The following is an 18,535-nucleotide window of genomic DNA, read 5'->3' as shown; positions in this document are numbered from 1 at the left end:
AAGAGTTTCTTCTGTAAAAGAACATATAGAAGGGAGAGTTTCTGCTGTGGAGGAACGAATTGAAGGAAGAGTTTGTGCCGTCCAACACCAAATCGAGCAACAAATTGATGAGAGAGTTTCTGCAGTTGCCAAAGAAATGGATACTTTAAAGAAATTCGTAACGTCGGCAGGGAGCAGGAGTGATGATTTTAAATTCTTACCAATGCCTGCTCGTCCACCTCTGAAGCTATCCACGTATGATGGGAAGACCTCCTGGCAGGTGTATAAGACACAATTTTCTATCGTGGCGGATGCGAATGGATGGGATTCCCAAGCTAAGGCCTGTCATCTCGCCGCTTCTCTAAGAGCCGACGCAGCGGATATCCTTCAGACTCTTCCCGAAAACAAAAGGTTAGATTTAGAAGCTCTATCCGGCGCTTTGGAGCTGCGCTTCGGCGAGAAATGTTTAAAAGACTACAGCAGGCTCCAATTAAAATCTCGTCAACAGCAGCCTACCGAAACACTTCAGGAGCTCGCCGCGGATGTTGAAAGGCTGTCCCATCTCGCCTTTTCGGAATGCCCGACAGAAACAAGGGAAATCCTGTCCTTACAATACTTTATCGACGGCATCCGAGATACTGAAATACAGAAAGCTCTTCGAATGGCAGATGTAAAGGACATAAAAAGCGCTCTGTTGTACGCCATGAAGTTCGAGGCAGCCCAGCAAGCAACTAGTAGAGATCGCTACCCAGTTAGAGCTGTGCGAGTCCATGAGCCAGTGGATCAACTGATGGCTCGTTTAGATGATTTAGCCAGACAAGTCGAAGATTTGATACGGAGTAGGAGCGAGAAGAAAGTGGCTCTAAGGAGTTGGAGATGTGGTAGTGAAGGTCACCTAAGACGGAATTGCAGAACACCCCAGGGTACGGAATATAAAGCAGATGATTTTACCAGACAAGTCAGTGGCTTGAGACGGAACAGAAGTGAAAAGAAACTAATTCTAAAGTGCTGGAACTGCGGAGTTGAAGGCCACATACGAAGAAACTGCAGAACACCCCGAGGTACGGAAAATAAGACCATTTCCCAGCAACAACGCAGTAAACAAATTAGTGAACATATCGAGGAACGGAGGTTGCCAGATAGTGAAAAACCTTGTTTTAAAGCTCTTAAAATTTATACAGTGAGTGGCAACAATAACGGACTGTCCATCAATGGGAATATCGATGGAGTTCCTTGCAGTATGATCATTGACACAGGAGCTAATGTTACCATCATTAGGAAAGATTTAGCTGAACAATTTAAAGATAAACTTATTTGGACGCCATCCTGTGTTACCCTTCAGACTGCGTCTGGTGACAAGATCGACATAACTGGGAAGTTAAACGTAAACATCACGTTTGGAAGTGCCGCCTACCATCACACGGCATATGTGGCGGATATTACAGATCCATGCATACTCGGATTGGACTTTTTAAGGAAATACAATTTTTCCTTAGACTTGAAAAACAACAAACTGCTTTCAGGATCTAAAGACATGACTATCCATCCTAAGAAGGGATCCTCACCTGGAAATGCCGACGCTTTGTCCGAAAGAACCAGCTCGAGAAACAGCCGAAATCATGCTAGGGTCGAAAAGAAACACCAGACTACCAGCTATTCTCCATCTCAGATGCTCTTCGGTCGAGACCTTCGTCTGCCTTGTGACCGCCTGTTTCATCGCCGTACGGATGCGCCTTCATCGCCTGAGGAACACATCCAAGATGTCAAGGCCCGTTTTGAAGTGATGCACCGTTCCGCACGAAAGCGAGTGAACTTGGCGACGGAGAAAGTGAAGACCAGATACAACACGAGAGCTGCTGGACATAGATCCAACGAAGGAGACAAGGTGTGGTTGTGGAACCCGATTCGACGAAAAGGAGTCAGGCCTGATTTACAGTCACCTTGGGATGGTTCGCACACAATCCTAAACAGGCTAAATGACGTCATGGTTCGGATCCGTGAGTCTTCGAACTCTTACGACAGGTTAGCTCATTACTATGGCCATAGTACATAATGTAAATAATTGTAAATAGTATAAGACCATGGTCCGTTTTGTTTTTAAATGTGTATTTGATTTGTTTTATGTATTGCATTTATTGTTCATGTTGTTTATTATTGTAATGTAATGCTTATTAATGCATTTATGCCACAGTTGTAAGTTTAGCTTCCTGTCCAGGGATTGTACTGCCCGGGACGTGCAGTCCTTGGGAAGGGGGCAGTGTTACGAATTTGGTATTTAAAAAGCTAATGTTAGTTCAATTACAAATTAAATGATTTTATTTCTCGCGCAGTGCAGCGCGTGACGAATATTAAAAGAAAGCTAAGCCGTAAAATTGAAATTACAAGAGCGCGTGCATTAAATAAATAAATATCTCTTTTTGATTTCGAGAAAGTACTGGAAAATTCTAGCGCGTGATTTTAAAATCTTATAAAAGGAGGAAAACGTCTCAGTTTGTAGTAGTTGCTTAGTTTGTTGTTGTTTAGAAAACTGCTCTTGTTGATTGTAGCGAATTCGCGGATTAGCGTTCTTTAGCTGTTTTTAATTGCGTTCTATTGGACATTTTAGTAGTTAAAAGATAACTACTGTGAGATATTGTAATACTGCATGATAATTCGAGAAAATTTAAGCATTTTTTTGTTGTGATAATAATAAATTTTTTTTTGTTCATTTTTCATCGGACTTGTGCATTCATTTCATAACGAACCCTTACGCACGCAACAATATAATATAAAATACCACAAATTGTGATTTTGTTTGTGATTGTGATATTGAGTAAAAATTAATTTAATTGAAGACCATTTTCTACTTTCTTTTACGTGTTCTTTAAAATGAGTTCCTATAAACATTTAAGGGGAAGTGAAAAAAGAAAACGAAAAGCAGATCGAGATAAAGTGGAAAAACAAATGAAAAGATCGTTAGACAAATTTTTAACTGTAGATGGAGATCAATTACAACAATCGTCATCATTTTCATAAATTTCACCTGCTCTAACTCCAGAAACATCATTTGTGTCCGAAACTATTCTGCAAAAAGACCAGCAGGAAAAAAAAAGAAATTCCGTTTGTGAAGATGAAACAAAAGGAGAAGATATAAATTTCAAATCATCTGAAAGTAATGATGAAACTAAGAGTTTTGTAAACGATATTGCATTATGGTCAGAATACTTCACAGACGAGTATTGCGAGAGTATTACATAAAAAATCCATCAAAATCAATAAATGGATCTTCGGAATCATCTTCTATTCGATGCAACGAAGGGTCAAAACAAATCACAAGAAAATTAACTATTGTCTCCTTCTTCAAAACAATTAGTAGCGGGAAAAAGTTAAACGAGATTGGTTGGCTTATACTGAAACCAACAATACTCTGTAAATTATTTTCCAAGCAAGCAACGCTCATGACAAAAGGGACGAATGATTGGAAAAATGTACATTAAAAATCGTCAGAGCATGAAACCTCCAGTGACCACATTAACTTCATTTTAATTTTTAAAACAAGATCTAAAATTACCGGACACATTTGACACTGAACTGGACCAACAAATTATAAATGAAAATATATATATATATATTGGGAGGGAAATACTTAAACGTGTGGTAGCGACAATCAAATTTATTTCTACATACTCTTTAGCGTTTCGTGGTAGAAATGAAGTGTTTTTTAGTGAAAGTAATGGTAATTATATAGGTGCTTTGGAATATTTATCGGAGTTCGATCCATTTTTGCAGGAACACATGAAAAAATATGCACACTGCGGCACCGGTACTATAAACTATTTGTCGTCTAGAATATGGGATGAATTTATTTCTATTGTATCGAAAGATTTACAACTCACAATAGTGAACGAAATAAAGGAAACCAAATTTTACTCTCTAATTACTGATTCAACACCTGATATATCTCTTAGCTGAACGTCATTACTCGCTATGTTCTTTCTTCCAAGTGGTATAAAAGAAAGATTTTTGGAATTTTTACCTATATTTTCTCATACTGGTGAAAACTTGGAGAAAGTTATTTAAGAATTTTTAAATAATACAGATTTAGACATCACTAACTGTCGGGGACAGTGTTATGATAATGCGTTTAATATGTCAAGTAAATAAATATAAGGGACTCCAATCCACAATAAAACAACATATTTTTTCTGCCTATTTTATACCATGCGCAAATCATTCATTAAATTTAATTGGAAATGCTGCTGCAGAAAGTTGCATGGAAATGACCACTTTTCTCAATATCATTCAGGAATTGTACGTAGTTTTTTCCAAGTTCTACACATACGTGAAATGCATTACAAAAATTTTGTAAGAGCAAACACTTAAGTATTAAACCTATTTGTAACACCAGATGGTCTGCTCGTTCCGATGCTGTGAAATCCTTAAAGGAAAATTATGAAGAAATTAAACATTGTTTACGTCATTTTTCCCTCAAACAAAGATGAAAAACCGTTAACAAGGTCCGAAGCTGCCGATTTACATAAAAAACTTGATACATTTGAGTATGTACTGTTACTTACTGTATGGGAAAAGATTTTAGAAAGAATAGATGCTTCAAACAAGACTCTTCAACAAAAGGACGAATCCCTAAATACAGCACTTTTAATATGCTACGAAATACACAGGCGCGGTAAGATGGCTTCTCCGCAAAGCAGTTTTAGGGTTGCCATAAAATGGCAAGGAAAGGCAGGGTTGCCACATTTGGGCCATACATCTCCCATTTGGCGACAAAATTAGCGGCATGCCATGGACGGATGGAGAACCTTCTGGAACGATTTCTTACCGGTTTAGCCCAGAATGTTGTCGAACACAAGCTGAAAGCTATATAAAGCCTGCTGGTCCGCAGTCAGGAGAGTGTGCCTTGTCGAGAGGGCGAGTGAGAGTACCTCGTTTAGGATGCGAGATAGCTAGTCAGACCGTGCGGTGACGATCGAGTTGACAGCCGGCCAGCGAGTGCCGAGTGAGTCGTCGAGTGCATCGAAGAGTCTCTTAGTGTATCGCGGTTAGTGCATCGTCGAGAGAGCGTGATGAGCTCCGGGAACGACTGAACCGAAGAGTCGGGAGCCGTGCTCTGTCGAGTTCATCGCGAGTTGTAACGTGGAGAGTCTCGAGAGTACGTGGAGTTCCGAGAATGGCCGAGCAGAGTCGGGAGCTGTACTCTGGTGCTTTTCAGTGAAGCTGTCTCCACCGTTATAGCCTGATAACCAGAAGGGTGTGTCGCTGATTGTGTCAACGTGTTTATAGTAGTTCTTCGACGACTGTAACGTGATTTTGGACCTGTCCTGATTAGTACCAGCTAAATAAAGTGTGTTTTGATACTTCATCAAATGTTGCCGTCATTATTCGCTCTAAATCTTCACGAACCCCGTACGAACGTCAAGGAAGAAAATAACGTAACAATATGATTCATTACTAGATTTCATATAAACTGTTAAGAGTTGATTTTGACAATTTACGAAAAGAAGCAGGAAAAGTTACAGATATTTATTGCATATACTAATAATAAAAAACGGATTCAGTGGCAAAGAACATTTTAATGTTAAATTTTTTGTTGTTGTTGTTTATGCGATTCTTCAATCAGCAATTTTAAAAAAAGATCTGAGGAACATAAAATATTGCGTGTTATATCAGCCGATTTTTCTTCTTCTTTTTTTATATCCTCTCATTTATAAATCCAGTATACAAGATATATGAAACCGTTGGTACTCTACTTATATTTAAAACTTCTTCCAGCCATCAGATCCTATAATTTCTATTTCACCACAAAAATGATACACTCCATAAGAATCTGTGTAGTATTTTCTGATTATAATAAGCCATTCTGTTTTCACTGTTTATTAGTTTTCGAGTAAATAAGTGAAAAACCTAAATATCGTATTTGTTTAAAACATATTCGTTTAAATTTATGAAAAATTCATTTTCTCATTTTGGTCGAATCCATGAACGGCAGATAGAAGAAACAAGAACAGAATAAAAACAATCGAAAATAATCATAATCATTAATAAACCCGTTTGGCCATTAATAACGTTTATCATAGGTATTTAAAACACTTTCATAATCGATTACGGTTTTGTAACAAATTGTCGCACGATGTTGATATTGACTATTTGTTTCATTCAAGTGTTTGATTTTCTTCCTCACTGTCTACTTCAACTAGAACATAATTTGTTAAATCTTCTTTGGTTGTGGTCACTGACGCCGATGATTCAAATTCACTTTGTATTTATTCATTTATTTTTAATTTTATTTCATTTTATCGATTAGTGGGCTAATAAAGCCAGAAGGGCTATTAATTTCGTTTTGGCATTTTGTGTTGATTCACTATAAACGGCGAATCACTTTTTAAATTGTTACCACCAAATATTAGAGCCCTGCGTTATATTTAAAGAAATCAAATAATGAAGAATCTGCATAAATGTATGTATGTTTCTCGCATTGTGATAAAACAACGGTACCTTTAGCCATTAAATTTTCAATAATGTTATTTTCCATCGAATATGGGCATCTGGAAGCTCTAATGCGGAATTTGAAGTTTGATTTATTGTTATTATTATTTTTATTTTTTATTTTTGTTATTTGAAGTTTGTGCTAATGCGGAATTTGAAGTTGTTATTATTTGAAGTTTGTTTGTTATTTATTTATATTATGTTTGAATTTGAAGTTTGTTATTTATTATTTATTTGAGTGTGTGTGTGTATTTAATTATGGCAAAGCGTACTAGGGCTATCTGCCTAATGGGAGCGATGCCTTCGTGGAGGACTTTCTAAGGGAAACTGGCTCGTATACACGTTACACATGGGGAAAACCACGAAAACGCCCATGCAGCCAGCCCGTTCGCGGGATTCGAACCTCGGACCGAACTACCAGTCTTCAGCGTCTTTACCGCTCGGCCGCTGGTGGGCTATTATTTATTTGAAGTTTGTATTATTATTGTAAAGCATTTATGAGTTTCTGATTAAGAAACTCGACGATTGTAAAGCGAGCGATGGCAACACTGAACGGAGGGAAAAAAAAAAAAAAAAAAAACCATTATTATCTCCAGCGCGCGAGACTGCGTATCGGAAATTCTAAAGATATGCTCACTTTAAAATTACTTTGCGATATTGCTATTGAATTGAATTTTATTGCTTAAGCGCGAAGAACATGATGTTTAATAAATAAAGGTTACACAAAACGTTAAAAAAACGCGCCTTTGAGCGTAATGTAAAATCTGAAAGCCTTAAGATTTCTTTTTCCTTTTCCTTTTATTTATTTACTTACTTATTTAATTATTTTTATTTGCTATGATTAGATGTGACTGTAAGTTTCCTGATTTTCTTAACGCTTTCTTATTTCCTTTTAAGTTATCTTCAGGTCATTCTTTTCGTTTTGATAGCCATTCAAGGTTTTCTTCCCTTAGATATTATACAGAGATGAAATTACTGAAATAATACAGTTCAACGTTTTAGTATATTTTAAAGAAGTTTTATACAAAACTCATCGGCTCTAGTGTAGAATTAATTGGGTGCCCCTTCGATTAGCGATAATTTTTTTTTTTTTTTTTTTTTTTTTTTTTTTTTATTTTTGCGATGAAACCTCATTTTTGGTTATTATGATAGTTTTAACTTTGTTTTAGCTTCTTAATTTTTTAATGAAAATAGATTGATGTGTACATGGACAAATTTAAGGCAGTGCGCAATGCCTAGTTTGTGCAATTCTGGGATGTTTTTTAAGTGAAAACAGACTGATGTGTACATGGACACAGAGTTTGTGCAATACTTTGACTTTCAATTTTGGTTTTGCGCAGCAGCAATCTTTAAATTGTGTCTTCCTGGCCATCAAAAAAGAATCGCCAAAAAAGCAAGGGGCACCCAATTGTAAACTTTTACCAATTCATCTAGTCTAGTTTTAAATTTCTCCAGAGATCCCCATTAAGCAGAACTCCTCTAATTTGTTTTTGAAATTACTCCGAAACATAAAGCTAAAGCATGAGGCCAACGAGAAACTCATCTCAAAGGAGTTTCACTTCCGCAAAGAAAACTTGTTGCCAACAATCGCAAAAACCAACTTTGTTCCTCCATTAAAAAAAAATAACTAGAGACTTAAAATTTACTTACAGACGTTCGTCTTATTAATTATAATGGAAATCCCGGCAACAGATGTTATGTTTAATTTTCCGTAAAGGTAAAAAAGAAAACTTTACTATAGAGAATGAACAAAAAATATTCTTTAAAAATGTATACAGTGGCACTACATGCAGTGATTAGTGCTATATGAATAAAAATATTACTATTGAAAATGTAGACATCTTTTTAAGTATGCGCATTAAATTTTGGGATTCTTTTCCTGAAAAATTCTTCAGAACAATATCCCTTTTGCTCCATTTATCCAGAATTCAGTTATTTTCAGGATCTGTTCTATTATATATCTATTCCCCTTCTCCAGGCTTAGCTTAAAAATAAACACTCACTGTAGCCGGAAAACATTTCGCTTCAAAAAAAAAAAAAAAAATGTTTTATCAAACTGGAAATCTTTCTTACCTTGTTGACTGAAACACTTCTTCAGATGTTCGTTTCCTAGCAGCGCTGAAGAAAGCCATCACAGTTAAAACAAAATTTGAAACTAATGAAATGACAGTTTCCGATCACAAAACGGAAAGGTATGGGATATTCTCTTGGAATCAATAGCCTCCTTAGTTCATTCAAACGTAGGAATCGTTTGGCTCCAGCATGACATCCGCTGTCGTTTGCCTGTCTACGAATAAACGCATAATGAAATAACTAGAAAACATAACAGCTAATATCAAAAATAATACTAACAAAAAATTTTAATGGAGCATATTTATGACAGTTAAAAAATATATTTATTTAATGAGCTCAATTATTTACATAATTTTTCGTTATGAATGCTTTCAATAGCAGTAGAAAGGGCACATTCCGTACTTAAACCGAAATTCTTTCCCGCGAATAAGTTATGTCGATGCTCATCAAGGCCAACCGACGTGTTGACAGCTTTATAGTTTTGCCATATGAATCACTTCCGTTCCGAAAGTATTTATTATGCGGATGAATTTAATGCATACAGAGATACGTATCAGTTTAAACTTTACAAGTAAAATGACAGCTAAGAATTAATTCAATTAATCCAAACATAATAGCTAAAAATTAATACTTAAGAACTAAATAAATAATACTAAAATCAGAATTATATCAATAATAAAATCGACTATTAATGATATAATTCATAAAGTGATTATGGAATATATCAATAATAATCGAGGCAACAGTGAGAATTTTATTTTAGTGTGTGTGTTTGTCTGTATATACTCGTAACTGAGACAGCCTAATTATGCTGTAAGACCACTTGTCAGGTGGGCGGGCTGCTCTCCACAAACACACAAACTAAAATTTAAACTTTTTGAGTAAATTTTAAATTCATTTTAAAATTTTTATAATTACGTTCTTGAAATTTTCTCTCTAAGAAACAATTATTATATCTGTGTTGTTTGATACATTTCAACAAATATTTTTCAATTGTATTTTCAGTTTCGCAAAACTGCTGACAGCTTTTTTAATCAACACCTTTCATTTCAAGAATTTGAATTTGAATTGGCAGTGCTTTTCTAGATTCGGTTGATGACAGCAAATCATCACTTTTTTTTCTTTATCTCTTTTGATATCAGTTTCAGCATTTCTTTTAACATTTTAATCACTTTTTAAACACGTTTTCTTAATATTGTTGTGAATTGCCATATTCTAAAAATAAATCTTCATAGCTTTCACAGATGTCTGAAACAATAGCGAATGCTTACAATTCCTCTGAGACTTCTACAAAAAGCCATAGTTTCAAAAACGGTTTTTAACTTTTTAAAATTAACGTACGCGTCGGCAATCTTTTTTGGTTGGGCGTCAAATTCAACCCAAATGAGTGTATTAAGAACTTTCTGGTCAATGGTATTTACATTTTAGAACAGTCTTCCTTGGTAAAATAATCAGTTAAATTTTACTGCGGAAATAATTACAATAACTTTAAACATGAAAACTAAATTTAAAATTTTAATTATTATAATCACAAACATAATGGAATGTACTTTATTTTTCTCTTCGATATCAAAGGTTCCCCTGGTACTGAAACTGTGACGTCAATTTAGTCCAGTCTGACTTAACAGATTACAGTTTAATATTTCAAAGATCTTAGTGGGGACAAAGAGCTCGTTACGTTCAAATGTAAACAAACGTTTGCTCCTTACGACATGAGCCATTAAAAAGTCTAAGCGTAATTTAGTTATTAATTCTACAAAACTAAACGGAACTAGATCGGAAGAAAACGCAGCCGATTTTTGTTTTATTCAGGGAGAATTGTTAATTATTTTTATCGCCTACGAATCTTGAGATATATAATATAAAGTCAAATAATTTCTTACTTTCTCCTTGATGGCTTTACCGCTTCCATCATGTTTAGCAAAATTCAGTCCGATAATCTTGAAGGTTTGTAATTCTGCCAGTTTCTTAATGCCATTCATTTCAAATTCTATTTAGCCCACCAGCGGCAAAGCAGAAAAATAGCTGAAAACCGGTAGTTCGAACGGTGTTCGTCGGAGTTTCGTCGTTTTCTTCACATTTTTGGCTTTGTTTATTTGATTACAGTAAGGGCAGTGATACTTTTCTGGAGAAATGTCTAAGGGAAACAGGTTGTTTATTAGATTACGGCAAGGCACTCGAGGGCTATCTGCCTTAAGGGAGGGTTGCCTTCGTGGAGGACTTTTAAAGGGAAACTGGCTCGTATACACATTACACATGGGGAAAACCACGAAAACACCCAAGCAGCCACCTCGTTCGCGGGATTCGAACCTCGGACCGAACTACCAGTGTTCAGCGACGTTACCGCTCGGCCGCTGGTGGGCGTCTAAGGGAAACTTATTCATACCCACGTTACGTATGGGAAAAACGACGAAAACGCCGGTACAGCCAGCCCGTTCGCCCAAAATTGAGTCCAGGTCAAACTACCAGCGTTCAGCGACTTTATGGCTGGGCTGTTAGTGGGTCCGTTTTTCTCACGTATAAAGTAACCGGGAGCCAGGAAAGGGGTATTGTCGTAACTGGCTATGTAGCGAATTTTGGTACTTAGTTACTACTTTTGTAACAGACAGCGCCACCTCTTTTTCCAGTCATACAGTTGGATGTGCCGTCCGCCAATGAAACAGCCAATTAAAAATATTCAGAACTAGCTTTCAAATTTCCATGATCAGATTTATTCCTATTAATTTTTTTTTTTTTTTTTTTTTTTTTTTTTTTTTTAACGTTTTGTAAAATATTTATTTCTTGCGCTGTGTTTTATATTACGGATAAGAAAATTTTCAGTGTGCGAATACAAGGGTGACCTTTTTTTTTTATAAATTAGCTGGTTTAAGTATTTCACTGACTTACTTGGCATTAATATAACTGAAAGTGAGCTCCTAAATGTTACGGATATAGATTATATCAAGAATTTCGCGCATATAGTGAATGAAACACACCCGATTTTGTACTCCTATATTTAGTCGTCAAAGCCTATTTACAAACAATTTGTTCTAAGCACAGCATTGAAAAGTCTGATGTGTAGACCACATGACTTCCTTGCGCGAAATATTAAATTATACGCACCTTTTTTATTTATTTATTTATTTTTGCTGCATTTCATTGAAACTTATTTCCTCGAATCTCATTAGAGATTTCTGATTCAATTAATTCAGTTCTCACTTCGCGACAAGACAAAATTACATAAAATATCTTTATTAAAAATTTAAAAATATAGAGAAACTTAAAACACCAAATACAATTAAAACAATTTTTACAATTAAAATTGTTGTTTCTACGCAAAAACAAGCAGTTAAGGCACAGAAGGCAGATTTTTCGGTGCACAAAACTGAGTTTACTTTGGGTCCCACTCGGCAAAAAGACACTAAAGGTGCAGAAACTGACTTAATTCACTATTTTGCTAAGTTTCCAATGTAAACAAATATGGCAGCTATAGTAAAAAAATTAGCCGCACTTAAAAAAACTTTTAAATTGCTAATAATTCTACAACTATTGCATGCAGATTAACTAAAGGCATAAGAACTTTAACCGGAAGATAAGAACAACATAATTCAATCATTTTTAAAGCGAAACATGCACAATTTACCAACATATAAAAATAATTTTAAAAAAACTGAGCTCACGCAGCCGAGTAACAAAGTGGATATATCTGCATATTTATTTACTTTTGGTGCAATCGATTGCAACCAGAAAGGTAGGTGCACAACTACATGTTATATCATATATAAAATTCAACGTTTTTGAGTCTACTCGTTTTTGATTTATGCGAGCTACATACATACACACATACATACGTACGTACGTACGTCCAGACGTCACAAAAAAATCTGTCCTGAATCGTTTTTTAATCCTTTTTGTAACCCGTTTTGGGAAAAAGAGTCCTTTATTCTGTTCTCACCTACAGATGTCAGGCAAAAACATCGTTAATTGTATCCGATAGTAGTCAATATGGGTATTTTCATTGAAATAGGATACCCCAAAATTTTCACGATTGCAATACTTCTTACAAAAGTGCAACTTACTCGTTCGATTTACTTACGACTTACTTCGTACGTAGTTACGATTGCAACTTAATTCGTTACACAGAAGTAAAAAACAGAGATAATGAATTTAAGAGTGGTAAATTAAATACTGCTGGCGATTGAGACAATAGTTATTTCATTTGCTTCTTCATTGTAACGTAAACGTGAAATTTATTTGAAAGTAAATTGACAACAAATTTTCGAAGAGAGCATTTTAAAAACTCTTGCCAAATTCAACGGAAAAATTGCATGTGAAAGAAACGATAAGCATGAAACAAACAAAATAAAAAGAATGTATAGAAAAGAGGTAGCGCCATCTATTATAAAACTAATTAACGAAATTCAATAGATCGCCAATTGCGACAATAATGCGGTAGAAATCTCTTCCCTTAGGCAGGTAGCTCTCAAATGCTTAAAAAATGAAGTTAACTGTCGAGAAGCTGCAAGTTTAATGAACTCTGCGAAAACGAATCAGAAACCATACTTTCGTCAAAATGAACAACGCACGGAAGTTTATCCGAATTATAAACCGAAAGTTCCGACTGCTTCAGCTTTATCAACAATTGGATACAAATGTATATTTTGTGACAAAGAAGATCATACGAAATATAAATGTACTGAGGTGAACGCTGATGAGAAACGCAACATTTTGAAACGTACAGGAAAATGTTTTCTGTGTTTTGGATGTAAACATTTAGCTATCAACTGTAAGAACACACAGTTTTCCTGCAAAAAGTGCCGCGGTAAACATCATGAAAGTGTGTGTGTGTGAATCCCGCATCAGCTGTCTCCAGTGCAAAAAATAAGGAAACCGAAACATCGGCGGAAATTGTTCAAAATTCTTTTGCCAAAACTGGATCTAATATTATGCTTCAAACGGTGTATGCTGTGGCTGAGGGCAGAAGTAAGAATTGTATTGTGAGATGTCTTCTTGACGGCGGTAGCCAAATCTCTGCAATTCGAGAAGATTTATCAAGAAAATTACAGTTACCAGTGAAAGGAGAAACTGTTTTAAATCTACATACCTTCGGTGAAAAGAACGGGAAATATTGGCGTCGAAAGAAAATTGAACTTACGCTCCGAAATATTAATGACCCTGAAAAATCCATAAATCTCGAAGTCATTGAAATACCAGTCATACCAAATGCCGATATACGAGTACCAGATGTAGAAATCAAATCCAAACTCCAAGCATTCGGCGTCACTTTGACCGACTGCGGCGACTTCGTTAGCTTTAAATTGCCTGACTGTGATTCCCTCTCAAAGATTCTTGGACTTCAATGGGATACAATTAAGGATATCTTCTGTTTTAATGCTAAAGACGTTATTGATTTCATCCAGTCAAATGACCAAACAAAACGTTGTGTTTTAAAAGCTGCTTCAAAAATCTTCGATCCTGTTGGGTTTCTTGCTCCATATGTTATTCAAGCAAAAGTTCTGTTTCAGGATTTATGGCTGAAAGGTGTTGATTGGGATGAAATTATCCCACCAGAATTGCAAGACAAGTGGAACAAATGGTATAGGCAACTATGTGATTTACCTAATATCCAGATACCTCGGTGGTATTTTCGTGATGTTGATGAAACGCCTGAAACACTGGAACTACATTGTTTTTGTGATTCATCTCAAAGTGCTTACGGAGCAGCAGTGTACGTGAAATTCCGTAGCTTAAAATATTGTGGAACAAGTTTAGTGATAGCCAAGAGCAGAGTGGCTCCCCTGAAAAAATTATCTTTACCAAGACTCGACACTGCTCATGGCAGCAGTGTTAGACACTCAAAATTATCTTTACCAAGACTCGACACTGCACAAGACACTGCTCATGGCAGCAGTGTTAGGTGCAAGACTTGTAACTACAGTCCGTGTGCATTTTACTCAAGCTAAGATTCATTTATGGACAGATTCTCTTATTGTGCTTCATTGGATAAAAAACTCACCACGGCGATGGAAAACATTCGTACAAAATCGAGTGTCTGAAATTCAAGACAAAACATCCCCGAGCATGTGGCATCATTGTCCTGGCTCAGATAATCCAGCCGATAAAATTACACGTGGTGTTAAAGTGAGTGATCTTGTAGTAAATCACGTGTGGTGGCATGGACCTCCATGGCTTCATCAAGATGAAATAAATTGGCCTAAAGTGAACAAGCATTGTAACATAGTAGATAGTGTTGAAGAAAGAGTTGTGACTCAAGTTACTAGCAGTGTTCAACCTTTACAACCTGTGTTAAAAATAGAAAACTTTAGTGACTTAGGTAAACTTTTAAGAGTAACGCCATATGTATTTAGATTCATTAATAATTTAAAGTCACAGAATAGAGTGATTGGTCCTGTGACCAAAAATGAAATATGTAATGCTATGTGTTATTGGATTATCTTATCACAAGGTGAGTATTTTTTTGAAGAGTTGAATGGTGTTAAATGTAAAAAACCATTGTCTCATAATTCCAAATTGTTTGGGTTAAATCCAGTAATGGATGAAAAGGGTTGTTTAAGAGTTGGAAGTAGATTAGTGAAATCATCATTAGAAGTCGATGAAATTCAGCCTATAATATTACCAAATAATTATTTTTCTTGTTTAATTATTTTGAATTGTCATGAAAAGGTACTTCATAGTGGTGTAAATGAAACTTTAGTGCAAGTAAGAGGGAAATTTTGGATTTTAAAAGCTAGACGTTTTGTAAAATCTGTGTTACATGATTGTAGATTTTGTAAAAAATATAATGCTAAAGCTGGACACGAGATATCGGCTCCTCTTCCAGCTGACCGAGTGGAGAAAGCTCAACCATTTGAGGTAAGTGGCATAGATTTCGCTGGCCCTTTGTATTTAAAGGATGGTACAAAAGTGTATATTTCATTGTTTACCTGTGCAGTGACTCGAGGAGTCCATTTAAAATTGTTATCAAATTTAAGTGCAGAGTGTTTCATTCAAGCCTTACGTAGATTTTTTGCAGGTAGGGGTATTTGTAGAGTTATATATTCTGATAATGCTAAAACCTTTAAGACTGCTGATCGTGAATTAAAATACTTGTATAAATTATGTAAAGATGAAAAGGTTCTAAATTTCCTTGGTAAAAATGGGTTTGAATGGAAATTTATTGTAGAAGGTGCTCCTTGGTGGGGCGGATTCTGGGAACGTTAGGTAAGATCTGTAAAAACGTGTTTAAAACGTATCTTGGGTAAAGCTTTTTTATATTATGAAGAACTGTATACTGTCTTAGTTGAAGTTGAAGCTGTTATTAATTCTAGACCTATAACTTATGTATACAATGAACCAAATGAACCTGATCCTCTTTCACCATCTCATTTTATAACTGGATCTAGATTAACTGTTTTACCTTCACCTGAATCTAAACTAGAATCTACAAGATCTCACAGTTGATTAAAAGATGGAAGCATAGGCAATTAATATTAGAGCATTTTTGGAAAAGGTTTTATAAAGAATATTTGTTAGAATTAAGATTAGTCATGTTTTCAAAAAACTCCAAAGAATTCTCCCGTGTTTAAAATTAATGATGTTGTACTTGTACGAGAAGATAATGTGAAACGCTGTAACTGGAAGATAGGTAGGATTAAGGAATTATTTAACGGAAGAGATGATAGAATTAGATCTTGTGAGATTCAGTTAGATAAGGGTGTTGTTAGAAGACCAATTGAAAGATTTTATAATCTTGAAGTTCAATAAAATTGATGCATCCGTTTACGGATGCATGGGGGGGGGGAGTGTTAAGTTTAGGATTGTGTATCCATAGATCGCCAATAGATGGCGCTAGTGTTTGTTTGTAAAAAGAAACTGTGATGTCAATTATGTATATGTATCAGTTAGTTTTTGGTGTTCGTGAATAAATGTTTTGTGGAAGAACGCTCCTCTGTTTATTACTTTAACTGCGATCCAGTCTGATTTATTAGAGATTTACACATATTTTGTTTAGCGTTAAAGTCCACAGCGATTATCTTATTCCTAGTCGGAATCATCATGTCTTGTTTCAGCTCCTGGAGTGCAGTGACAATATCATGTGAAGGAGGGAAATACACGCTGGTGATGGCAATCTGACCATAAGGCCATTCCAGTTGTACAGTAACTGTGTAATCTCCTTTATGTATTAGCAGAGGCGTGAGTGGACCATTGTAGACGATGGCTGCTTCACTGCCTACGGAATGATAAGTTTTGAAGTTGCTGAATCCTGTGATCCTGTTGTTAATGTAATGAAACTCTTGTAGTGCGGCTAGATGTACATTGTTTTCTAGAATAACCTGTGCTGTATGGACAGTTGCGGCTTGGCTGCGTTGCAAGTTGCCTTGAAGAAATGCAAAACCATGAACTGTTCTTGGATATGCAATAGCCTGCTGTTCATCTACCACTGCGCCGTTGTTTTCATTCTGAACAGTTCTGCCTTGTAGGCTTGACATTGTCTTGCACTAGACGGGTATGTGGTGTTGAAGCTAGTGTCTTTGGATTTATTGTGAGTTGCCCAATTGACGCAGTGTGGAGTCTTAGCTTTGCAGTTATCCTGGCAATGAGCTTGTCCACAGTTTACGGAGGTCAACGCTGCTTTACAAGAATGACTCAAGTGTCCAAGCCGCTGACAATTAAAACACCTTGCAACTTGAAAGTATTTTCTCAACGCACAAGAGCTAAATCCTATAAGAATTCTTCTAAGGTCCTGAATATCCTCGTACAGATTCTACTGTAGGTCGACGATCCAAGTGAGGCCGATAGTTGTGCGAATAGGATTTCTTGGATGTATTTGTTCTTCACTTGCTGAGGGCACCAAGCTCGCAAAAGCCTCACGTATGTCGTCTGCTGTCTCCGTAAACTGCGGATGTGGGGATACCAAAGACGATTATTGTGGACTTCCTGAAAAACGGCTCTCTGAGCGTGACTGCTGCTGAGAGTGAGGGCTTTTCCTCAATCGCTTTTCTGAGTGTTTCTATATTTTGTATGTGGCTGCACCTAATTAAAAGTTCGTTAGAGCGTGTGGGCGGCACTTCTTCAACAGTAATGCCCAGTTCCCTGGCGCTAAGTTCAGTTAAGTTCAGTTGTGATCTGACTTGTTCTGGAGTTCTGTCTGTTTCTTTTGTTTTTAATAGGAGGACGTGGTCTGATAATTGTTTGTTAAGTTGCGCATTTCGTGTTTTTCTCTTTCTCTTTTTGACTTCGGTAAATGGGGTTTCTTCTGTTTCCGTCTGTTCTGGAAGGTCTTCTGGTGAGGCCGGAGCTGTTAAAGAACGATTATCATTCACGTTAAGTTGCTGTTGCAGTAGCTGAATTTTTCCTTTCAGACTTGCACAGTACACTTCTTGTTCTGCAAAAGTATTGCGGATAGAGGTAATTAATGTACCAAGCAGTTTTTTCTCGCTTATGCATTAAAAATGCTTGTTTGCATTAAAAATGAATGTATCTGGTCGCTAAGATGTCTCGATTCTGGAAGCTGGTCAATTGATAGTAGTGGTACGCGTCTCAGCTGGAGGGGAAGCATTCAGATTAATCATAGCACCATCTAAGTTTGCTTCGGATTTTCGAGTTCGCGAGCTCATTCTAGTGACTAGCAATTATCTTGCATAAACAATACAAGTAGGTTAACTCAGCAAGTAGTATAATACAAGTAGGTATAACTCAGCATTAGGATGGTAATTGCGCAGAATTATATGCACCGTCGCACTCCTCTCAGTAGGGTACAGAGCCTCGACCGCCAGCCCCTTTAAATAAGCATATACAGGTAATCTTAGAATTAAACAGTTGGAAGTGTCTTAACTGAACACACTAAATACTAATAAAAAAAATCGCATAATAAGTATGAGCTAATAGCTCAGAACAAAACATAGGGGGGGGATGCACAGCGTTAATAAATTATTAAACAGCTACATATAAGGTAACCCAATACAAAAAAAAAAAAAAAAAAAAAAACAATTCATTCAATTATACAATGTACAAGGAAATG

General features: G+C 36.1%; 1 protein-coding gene across 10 annotated transcripts in view; it reads right to left on the bottom strand.

The window, feature by feature from the left end:
- Positions 1 to 18,535, bottom strand: part of LOC118190586 (uncharacterized) — a 228,101-nt gene that overhangs the window by 123,124 nt on the left and 86,442 nt on the right. For 7 of the 10 annotated variants that reach the window (XM_085825327.1, XM_085825338.1, XM_085825331.1 and 4 more), the window contains one exon: positions 8,536 to 8,749. The exons of 1 other annotated variant lie outside the window; for it this stretch is intronic. The gene's annotated coding sequence lies outside the window, so the exon portion shown is untranslated. The remainder of the gene's footprint in view (positions 1 to 8,535; positions 8,750 to 18,535) is intronic. 2 more of the 10 variants (XM_085825330.1, XM_085825335.1) reach the window with 1 other exon arrangement.

Source organism: Stegodyphus dumicola, chromosome 10 (assembly GCF_044657685.1).
Source record: "Stegodyphus dumicola isolate Sdum_Otavi_A_Nest chromosome 10, ASM4465768v1".
Lineage (NCBI taxonomy): Eukaryota > Metazoa > Arthropoda > Arachnida > Araneae > Eresidae > Stegodyphus > Stegodyphus dumicola.
This window is presented reverse-complemented; position numbering and strand designations above follow the sequence as displayed.